At 33.3% G+C, this 9,523-nt stretch overlaps 1 long non-coding RNA gene across 1 annotated transcript; it reads right to left on the bottom strand.

Moving 5' to 3' along the window:
* Positions 1-6,184: 6,184 nt before the first annotated feature.
* LOC111420854 (uncharacterized) lies at positions 6,185-6,890 on the bottom strand. The gene is made up of 3 exons (XR_011642026.1): positions 6,677-6,890; positions 6,500-6,592; positions 6,185-6,439 (listed from the first exon to the last, which is right to left on the bottom strand). It is a non-coding gene; the product is annotated as an uncharacterized lncRNA (long non-coding RNA).
* Positions 6,891-9,523: the final 2,633 nt, after the last annotated feature.

Below are 9,523 nucleotides of genomic sequence, written 5' to 3'. Positions count from 1 at the left end.
ATATAATACACCGACCATGTGTCATAGTCGGTTCCAATTAGCCAATCACTTAGTATTGCTTGACCCTCCATCCATTCTATCAAAAATTCCGAAGAATTATTTACTTGGTGTGCTTTAAACATTTCAACATTCCCAATGGTACTCGTTCCATTGAATATTCTAAACCCAATAACTGTTGTCTTCGAGTTCTGTTCATCAAGAGTTGTAAAGTAATGTAAACATCGTTTTGAGCTTTCGTTACCGTCGAGATCTCCTATTTCTTGACCATACCAATGACCAGTGATCTATTAATCAGCAAATAGTTTAAAAGAAAAAAACGGAAAGATTAAATATAATTACCCTTTTGATATTAAAATTCTTAATTAATGGTATTTTATGACATCTTTCATCCGCGATTTCAATGGAATCACGAATCAAACTAACCATTAGAAGTACTTGTAAGAAATATGCGGTACAACTTATAGACATATTTTCTGTTAAATAGAAAATTGTTTATTAGCTTTGTTACAATTTAAGCATGTTATATATGCACCTTTTTTAAAGATAATTGGTCGTTAAAAGACTTACAAAGTTTTTTGTAACTATGTTTCACAACGTTTTCTTTTCGTGTTTTTTTAAAAAGCAGACAAAGAATATCATTATATCATTATAACCTCTTTCTTATTATCATAAAACATTTAAATTACATAATGAAAGACAATTTATCAATAGTTATTGAAATTAAAACTGTACAATAAACATAGTCGCTCTTAAATCTGAGTTACAAAACAAAAAACCTGGTTCTGTGGTTGATGCATTTGCGTCTCTGTAGATACTCTGAAAGAACACAATCAAATAGATTATTCAAACTTAGGTTTAGAGCTACAGCCAGAATTAGAATTAAGTAAAAATATGAAAAAGTTTTAAAATTGTAATCACTTAAATTTAAATTTCAAATTTCTCCATGTTCTCGTTTGGTGTTCGGACAGTCGAGTATTTAATAGAGTATTTCTTTTTCTTCTTCGGAGAAATTTTGCCGAGCTGCCAGTTTTTCTCTTCTGACAATTCTGGCATTCTAAGCAGCTTCAGACACATCTTAAACACACAATGCACGTCTCAAAGCGACAACTTAAATTAACACGTAGGCGAGGGAATACGTTTTCTTTGCGGATCTTTGTAAATGACTCCATAAGTTTTTGTCATAATTGTTACCAAATTTTTAAAACTCCCCCCATAAATAAAAATTTAGGGGAGTGAGATCTGGCGATCGAGCCGGCCAAGTGATAAGGGCTTCCGGTCCTCGTCCAATCCAACGCCCGGGAAAGTTTTGATGTAACCACTCCTTAACGGTATTAATACAATGAGATAGCACTCCATCATGTAAATACCACATTAAAGTCTTATTCCAAGTAACTTACACCATCAAGTACGGAAGGAAATAAAACAGGTCCGATAACGACATCACCAACAATTCCAGCCAAACGTTTACGCTGAGTTTCCATTGAAATTGACAAACATGCGTAACATGTGGATTTTTTTCAACCCAATTATGAGCATTTCTGAAATTAATGGTTCCGTATTTTAAAAAGGGTAGACTCATCAGTAAAATATATTTTTTCTAAAAACACTGAATCAGTAGTAGGGGAGACCGGGGCTGGTTGGTACAATTTTCACTTTCAATTTTTTTATTTTTCATCGCTTATATTTGGGAAAAATTCGACAAAACTGTTGGAAGCTAGTAATAGTTGGCAGTCTTTTTTGGCAGTCGTTTGATCTCAAATAATAACAGGGACTGCAAAACAGTCCGCCCTTCAAAACTATCGTAAGTGTATCAACCAACCCCGTACATGGAGAATCGTGGCTGTCGAGCAACAGGAGAACTGGCTTTTCTTTAGAGGCTTTCGTATGTTTAATAAAATGCCTTACATACTCGATGAAGTGTTCTTCTTTCATCCTTCCTGCTGGGTTGGCTTCTCCAGCACTTCCAGGAGGAGAATCGTTCAGAAAATGGTTTTGAAACAGAACTTTTGAAAAAATAAAGTAAGGTGACACCTTTCACTTTCTTTCAGCCGAAGTGACCTTTCCTATCTGTTTGACTCCGCGTCGAGCAACAATGCGATCCGGTTTCTGCACTGTAGTGATGCCTGTTTCGTCCATGTTCCACACATCACCAGGTCCAAACTTGCATCTGTTTAAAACTGTCTGTAAATTGTCGAAGAACCCGGCTACGTTGTGTTTGTTAAAGCTAGTTGCTTCTGGTGATCTAATTGACAATGAAGGATTCCTCTTTAAGAAAACCAATCGGATTCAGCTATTTCGTTGTTTTTCCAGCTATCCGGCATGTTTAAATTCAGTACCGAAGCATACAAAAATGCCATTTGTCTCACTTCTTTTGTACTGAGGCCATAGTGTATATCTGCAGCCTTTTTTAAATATTCAGAAAGACTGAGTTCCTGCTCGCTGGTGAACACCTTCTTTTCTTTGTGTAATGAAAGACGATAGTACCAAAATAACACAAGAACATCCATTCTACGCGACTTTCGGTTGAATAATGATCGACCTCCAAATAGTGTGTGAATATAAATAATAGTCTGATCCTGTAAATACGGAACCGTTGTATTGTATGTGAACATCACATCCAGTAGTGACGGATCGGAGAAAAAACGGTCCTGTAATAACAGTACTTGTTGGTGTAATGCTAGCAGAACTAATCTGCAATGTCATTAAAGGTATTTCGTAATCTATAGACGCCGATCTTAAAGAAACTCCATCGTTTTCACCGCTTTCACGGCCCTTAACATTATATCAGGAGGCGTTTTCCCCCTCTGCGACTTCTTTTTATAATTTCGCATGATAATTGGTTACCTAAAACATTTTTTCCATCTAGAGTTCTGCAAACAATATTCAAATTGTGTGTTGGTACAGTGTATCAACCTGTCCCTGATGCAAATGTACCAATTAGCCCCATAGCCTACTATAAGTTTACAAATTATTTTTCACGAAGAAAAAGAGATCGAAAGTAGGGTTAGAATACATGTATATGCACGAAATAACCTCTATTTTTATCATGCATAGCTGCCGAAACTTTACTCTGTATTGAAACAATGTTATAAACTATACACTGAGAATATTAAAAGTTACTTACTTCTTCCAAAAACACAAATTATTTTATACGTAACCAAGCAACAATCTTATTACCGAAAGTGACAGATCTCCATAGAAACACTATAAATACGTTCATAGAAAAGCTGGTCGTGGCGCTCTCTGTCGCTTCATTGCCGACTTTGAACGTCTGTACCAACATGCCCCTGTGCCCAACCAGCCCCGGTCTCCCCTACATTTTTCCACAATAGTATGGCAAACCTGTACTTGCAACGGATGATCAGCAACTCTTAATTCTTCTAAAAATTTCTGAATTTTGAAGCCCTATATCTTAGCCATTGAATTTAGCCATGTGTGGTTACATTTATTTTGATGATAATATTTTAATGAACGATTGATTGATTATATAATTATACAGTGTGTCCCCAGATAGGTGAAACGACTCTTATAAAATGTAATTTTTTTTCGATATTAATTGTCATCTTCTGGGGTTTAGCCTTGCTTGGTTAAAGACTAATTTTGAACATATTTTCAAGTTTTAAAAAACAAGTGAATGTAAAATACCTTTTCTGTTTACAGTATGCTAAAATGTTACTAAGAAATTTTATTCAGAAAGAAAAGCTTTGGCCATATGCATATTTTCGGAATCATCGGCCTACTTTGATAAAACCCATTGTTTATTATTTTCGACAATAGTACTTTATTACAATTTTTTGTTTTGAGATTCAGATTGTTCTGGAGAAATAAACAAACCGTTCTTAAAATGTTCACAAAAAATTAAGTGTGTGTTCGCACACAAAAGAAAACAGTTAATCATAGTTAACTCAGATTCAAATCAGTTTCATAACAATTTTTTTTCTTATGGTGAACACTTCCTGCTGTAAGAAATCTTTTGATTAAACGCCAACAAGTACTACTTTGAAGTCCAGTATTTGGAAATTTTTCACTAAATAAAGCAATAACCATATTTATCGGTTTTCCCTGGTTCCCTAACACTGAATCACGTAAACTTTTTCCTCTAATCAAAACAAATCGAAATTTACATAGTAAAATTAGTATTTGGTAGGTCCTCCCTTGGCAGCAAGAACTGATGCTAATCGTCGAGGCATGGAATCAATTAAATTAGCTGTAATTTCTGGTGAAATACTCTGCCAATCCTGTAATAGTGCAGCTTTCAAGTTGTTTCTATTTTTAATATGTAGCTTTCAAATTTTGCGTTCAAGAAGCTCGCATACGTGCTCTATGGGGTTGAGGTCCGGTGACTATGGTGGTGAGTATAGCTGTTTAGGGAGATTATACAGCTTGGGATCATTATCGTGTTGGAATATCCATTGTGGCTTCTTTCTGGGAACTCTACTGCGAAGCCTTCACTTCGAAGCACAAATCGAACTGTTTTGGGATTTACGGTTACAGATTTTGATGTCGTGAGTGATTTGGCTATATCAACCGCAGTAGTTGTCGAATGATCCTTGATCGTTTTTAAAATTGTCATCAAATAGTCATCACGAATATCTATTCGTAAGAACTTACAGTTATGTAAGAAACGTAGATACGTTTTTGCGTAGGAAAGAACACTAGTAGGGAAATGAAATAGAGCGTCTGAACAATTAGTGATCCATTTCCGCTCATTAAAACCGCTTGCCGTCAAGATTTGATTCTATTAGAAGATAACTTCCTTAGTTTCGTCGATGGTGGAGGCGACGGACAAAGTATCTTCGGCATAGGTGTCCTTCAAAAGTGTCGCGACACCGAGAGGTTAACAAGAAGAATATTCATCTATCGACGAATGCAACGGATCGCTAGATAAGGAGTATCTTCCCGCCTACGATTCGCTGAAAAGGTAAATCCTCTCCGTGGACTTTAATTTGGTGAAATATCCGATGAAGTTGAACACGAATCGTTGAAACCAACTCTCGTTGTACTTGTTTCTCGGATAACACCGTGATGAGATAAATAATAGTTTAAAGAGGGTGAAAATTCTCGTTCGAATCGCTTCTTTTTTAATTCAATAGTTTCACCATCTTCCCTCTTCTTTCAAGCCGTTTCGTTCCTGTAAGATGTTTACAAGATCTTGCGCTTTTTGGGAAATTTTTTTTCGCTTGGGTAGCCTCTGTGTTTCCATTTTTTGTTGAATATTTTTAATAACAATTGTTCACTCTCCGGTAAGTTACTACCATCTTCAGGTACTGTTAAAGTACTTCAAATAGTAGCAGCTTCCACTGATGCACGGTTTTCTTCTCAAATAGCAAAATAAATGTTATGTAATGTACTATCGGCCAAACCTTATTTACTACATGGCGTAAGGGACAGAAAACAAATCCCCCGCACGGTCGCTTTGCCGAGTACAGCCGAAGAATCGAAGACTGGAGGGGCGTACTCATTTTCTCTCGAACCTTTGCTCTAGCCTTGTCGTCTCTTCAACCCTGAAGTGCCGGGCGCCCGATGCCAGCTTAAAGTCGAGCGCGCCTTGGATTCGAACAAAAATACACAATTTCGTTTTTACAATTCAAATAACTGTACCAATGTTATGACGTAGTCGATTTTAAAAATTCATAAAATAGTCAAATATATTCATTAAAATAAAATAATTGAACTTTAATAAGTGAAAAAAATTGTTTCTTAATTTTAAATACGTTTCTGTACTGTATATCTTCGTAAAGTTAAAGAATTTAGTTAAAATTCGATGTAAAAATCGTCTCTTAATTTCCATTAGTAATATTTTTTTTCTAATCTCATTTAAAATGGCATTTTAACCGTTTAATATTATAGAAAGTCTCAATAATTTCAAGCCATTTACGACCATTAATGCGTTTCTTCACATTTTTTTGCGTATTTTTGACATAAGGCTTTTGCGAATTTTTTTTTCTTGAGTTGATATATTTTTTTTGTAATAAGTCTTAAAATTTTACAATAATTTCTCACCTTCATCGTAAATGGGTAAACAATAAACTTTTTATTTTTTGTACACTTTAGTAATGTTAAAAAATTTATTACCTTATTCACATAAGGTAATATAAAATTTCTGTTGAAACTACCTGTAAACTGAATTTTATAGATTGTTATTGATGAGCATGATAATATTCCATATTATAATGAAAAACCATTTGATTTTGAGTATATAATTCATTTATTTACAAAGAAAATTTTATTAATAATAAAACATTTTATTATATATATATATTTTTTTTTTTTTTTGCGCAGAGGTGGGGAAAATGCCTTACGCACCCCGGCCTACTGATGGCGCCTATAGTTCGTGGGTCGGAAAAATCGTATTTCGGCCGGGAGTGTGGGACTACAATTAATTAGCCCCTGCTACCCACTAAAAACCCCCCTCTCTTCTCCCGGACCACCCGGATTTCTGCGGAAGTAAAAAATATTGATGGTTACTATTAATTTTATTAAGGTTGTCTTAACTTACCGGCTTTGGAAGGGGCTCTTCATCCCGCGGGATGAAGAGTTTTATCTTTTTCGTCTTGAGGACCACAGCCAGGTATGCGCTTATTGTTTCTCACTTGATATTGTCGGTCAGCATTGAAAAAATTGAAAAGATTTCATCAAATATTAAGAACAGTTTAATAATAAAAATTATACCTACTTAATAATGAATAAAATTTGTTATGTCAAAATTTAATAATGGGTGTATAACCTGTTATTATTTTGACATTCTTCTAATCGGGATGTCATTGAGCCGACCAATCGCTGACATAAATCCCCGCCACGAAGACTATCCCATTTCCGCATAACGTATTCTTCTAAAATATAATTATATATATAAAACGTTACAATAATAATAAATAAATATTTAAAAAAAAAAGTATTAAAAATATATTAAAAATAGTTTATTGTAATTATTATTGTAACGTTTACTTTTGATTCAAAATTATTATTTGTCAAAATTTTACGAAATTCCTTAATTAAATCATTCATAATAAAATACAACAAAATATTTATTTTAATCCAATTCTGGGAAACATCCCCGTCTCTTCAAATGTCTCGCGGTAAGATTTTACAAAGGGTTTGCGATGGTCATAAAAAATGAGATAACGCAATTACGTAGAATTTTAGTTTTTTGATAGTATTTATTAAGTTTAATAAATTAAGTTTCGTTTGGACATCACTTTGCTTTTGGCGATCGTGAGCGGTTGTTGATAGTGTTTTGCTATTTTTTGCTGAGCGTTTTCTTCTTTATATTTGATTTTGATAGTCTTACGACTGCGTTCTTTTTATATTAAGATAGTATTAATTTATTGTTATTTTTCGTAGCGGTTTCTTGTTTTTTTTTGCTTTTGATAGTGTTAAATTAGAGTATTAAGGTAGTGATAATTTAGTGTTAAGTATTCACGATGAAGGTGTTAGGTCAACCGGAAAGTAGTTTTGCGCAAAGACTGCGAATATGTGCTCTGGCCGAGGCCGGAATACCCATTCATCAAATTTGCAACCAAGTGAATTTGTCGGTAAGATTGATTATTATAGAGCTCCTTAAAATACACCCAAGTTTCATTAAAAATCGGGCAAATTTTACTTCAAATCCACATAGATTTTATTGCCTTCTAAAAACAAAATTGATGGGCAGATCAAAAGCACAAAATTATTTTATTAAAAGTTAAACTATTGTGTATTTACATTGTCAAAATAATTATAATTGGTAGATGATAAAATCGGAATTAAGCTTACTATATAATCATAATATTCAAAATTATTCAATCTTACCGACAAATTCACTTGGTTGCAAATTTGATGAATTAACACTATCAAAAGCAAAAAAAAACAAGAAACCGCTACGAAAAATAACAATAAATTAATACTATCTTAATATAAAAATAACGCAGTCGTAAGACTATCAAAATCAAATATAAAGAAGAAAACGCTCAGCAAAAAATAGCAAAACACTATCAACAACCGCTCACGATCGCCAAAAGCAAAGTGATGTCCAAACGAAACTTAAAAGAATAAATACCATCAAAAAATTAAAATTCTAGGTAATTGCGTTATCTCATTTTTTTATGACCATCGCAAACCCTTTGTAAAATCTTACCGCGCGACATTTAAAGAAACGGGGATGTTTCCCAGAATTGGATGGTAACAACTGACAAACTCTAAACGAAAATTAAAATAAATATTTTGTTGTATTTTATTATGAATGATTTAACTAAGGAATTTCGTAAAATTTTGACAGATAATAATTTTCAATCAAAAGTAAACGTTACAATAATAATTACAATAAACTATTTTTAATACATTTTTTTTTAAATATTTATTTAGTATTATTGTAACGTTTTATATATATAATTACATGTATGCCTTACGCACCCCGGCGCGTATGGGGTGCGTAAGGCATTTTCCCCTCCTCTGCGCAAAAAAAAATATATATATATATATAATAAAATGTTTTTTATCATGCTCATAAATAACAATCTATAAAATTCAGTTTACAGGTAGTTTCAACAGAAATTTTATATTACCTTATGTGAATAAGGTAATAAATTTTTTAACATTACTAAAGTGTACAAAAAATAAAAAGTTTATTGTTTACCCATTTACGATGAAGGTGAGAAATTATTGTAAAATTTTAAGACTTATTACAAAAAAAATATATCAACTCAAGAAAAAAAAATTCGCAAAAGCCTTATGTCAAAAATACGCAAAAAAATGTGAAGAAACGGTGCGTAAACGCATTAATGGTCGTAAATGGCTTGAAATTATTGAGACTTTCTATAATATTAAACGGTTAAAATGCCATTTTAAATGAGATTAGAAAAAAAATATTACTAATGGAAATTAAGAGACGATTTTTACATCGAATTTTAACTAAATTCTTTAACTTTACGAAGATATACAGTACAGAAACGTATTTAAAATTAAGAAACAATTTTTTTCACTTATTAAAGTTCAATTATTTTATTTTAATGAATATATTTGACTATTTTATGAATTTTTAAAATCGACTACGTCATAACATTGGTACAGTTATTTGAATTGTAAAAACGAAATTGTGTATTTTTGTTCGAATCCAAGGCGCGCTCGACTTTAAGCTGGCATCGGGCGCCCGGCACTTCAGGGTTGAAGAGACGACAAGGCTAGAGCAAAGGTTCGAGAGAAAATGAGTACGCCCCTCCAGTCTTCGATTCTTCGGCCGTACTCGGCAAAACGACCGTGCGGGGGATTTGTTTTCTGTCCCTTACGCCATGTAGTAAATAAGGTTTGGCCGATAGTACTATTACACAAGAAAAGCTTTACCAATGACGTCAAAATATAACACCGGTGACAAATCGAATGGTTGAGGGTCGAGAATAAAATGATTTTTTAAAAATAATATTAAAATTTCGTCAATTTCGTCGGTAATTTTAATGGTCGATCCACCACCGGTTTCCAACTGTTCTAAATGAAATTAGTAAATATAAATGAAAAAAATACAGCAGGACTTTACTGCGGTGCGTTACTT

Source organism: Onthophagus taurus, chromosome 11 (genome assembly GCF_036711975.1).
Source record: "Onthophagus taurus isolate NC chromosome 11, IU_Otau_3.0, whole genome shotgun sequence".
Lineage (NCBI taxonomy): Eukaryota > Metazoa > Arthropoda > Insecta > Coleoptera > Scarabaeidae > Onthophagus > Onthophagus taurus.
This window is presented reverse-complemented; position numbering and strand designations above follow the sequence as displayed.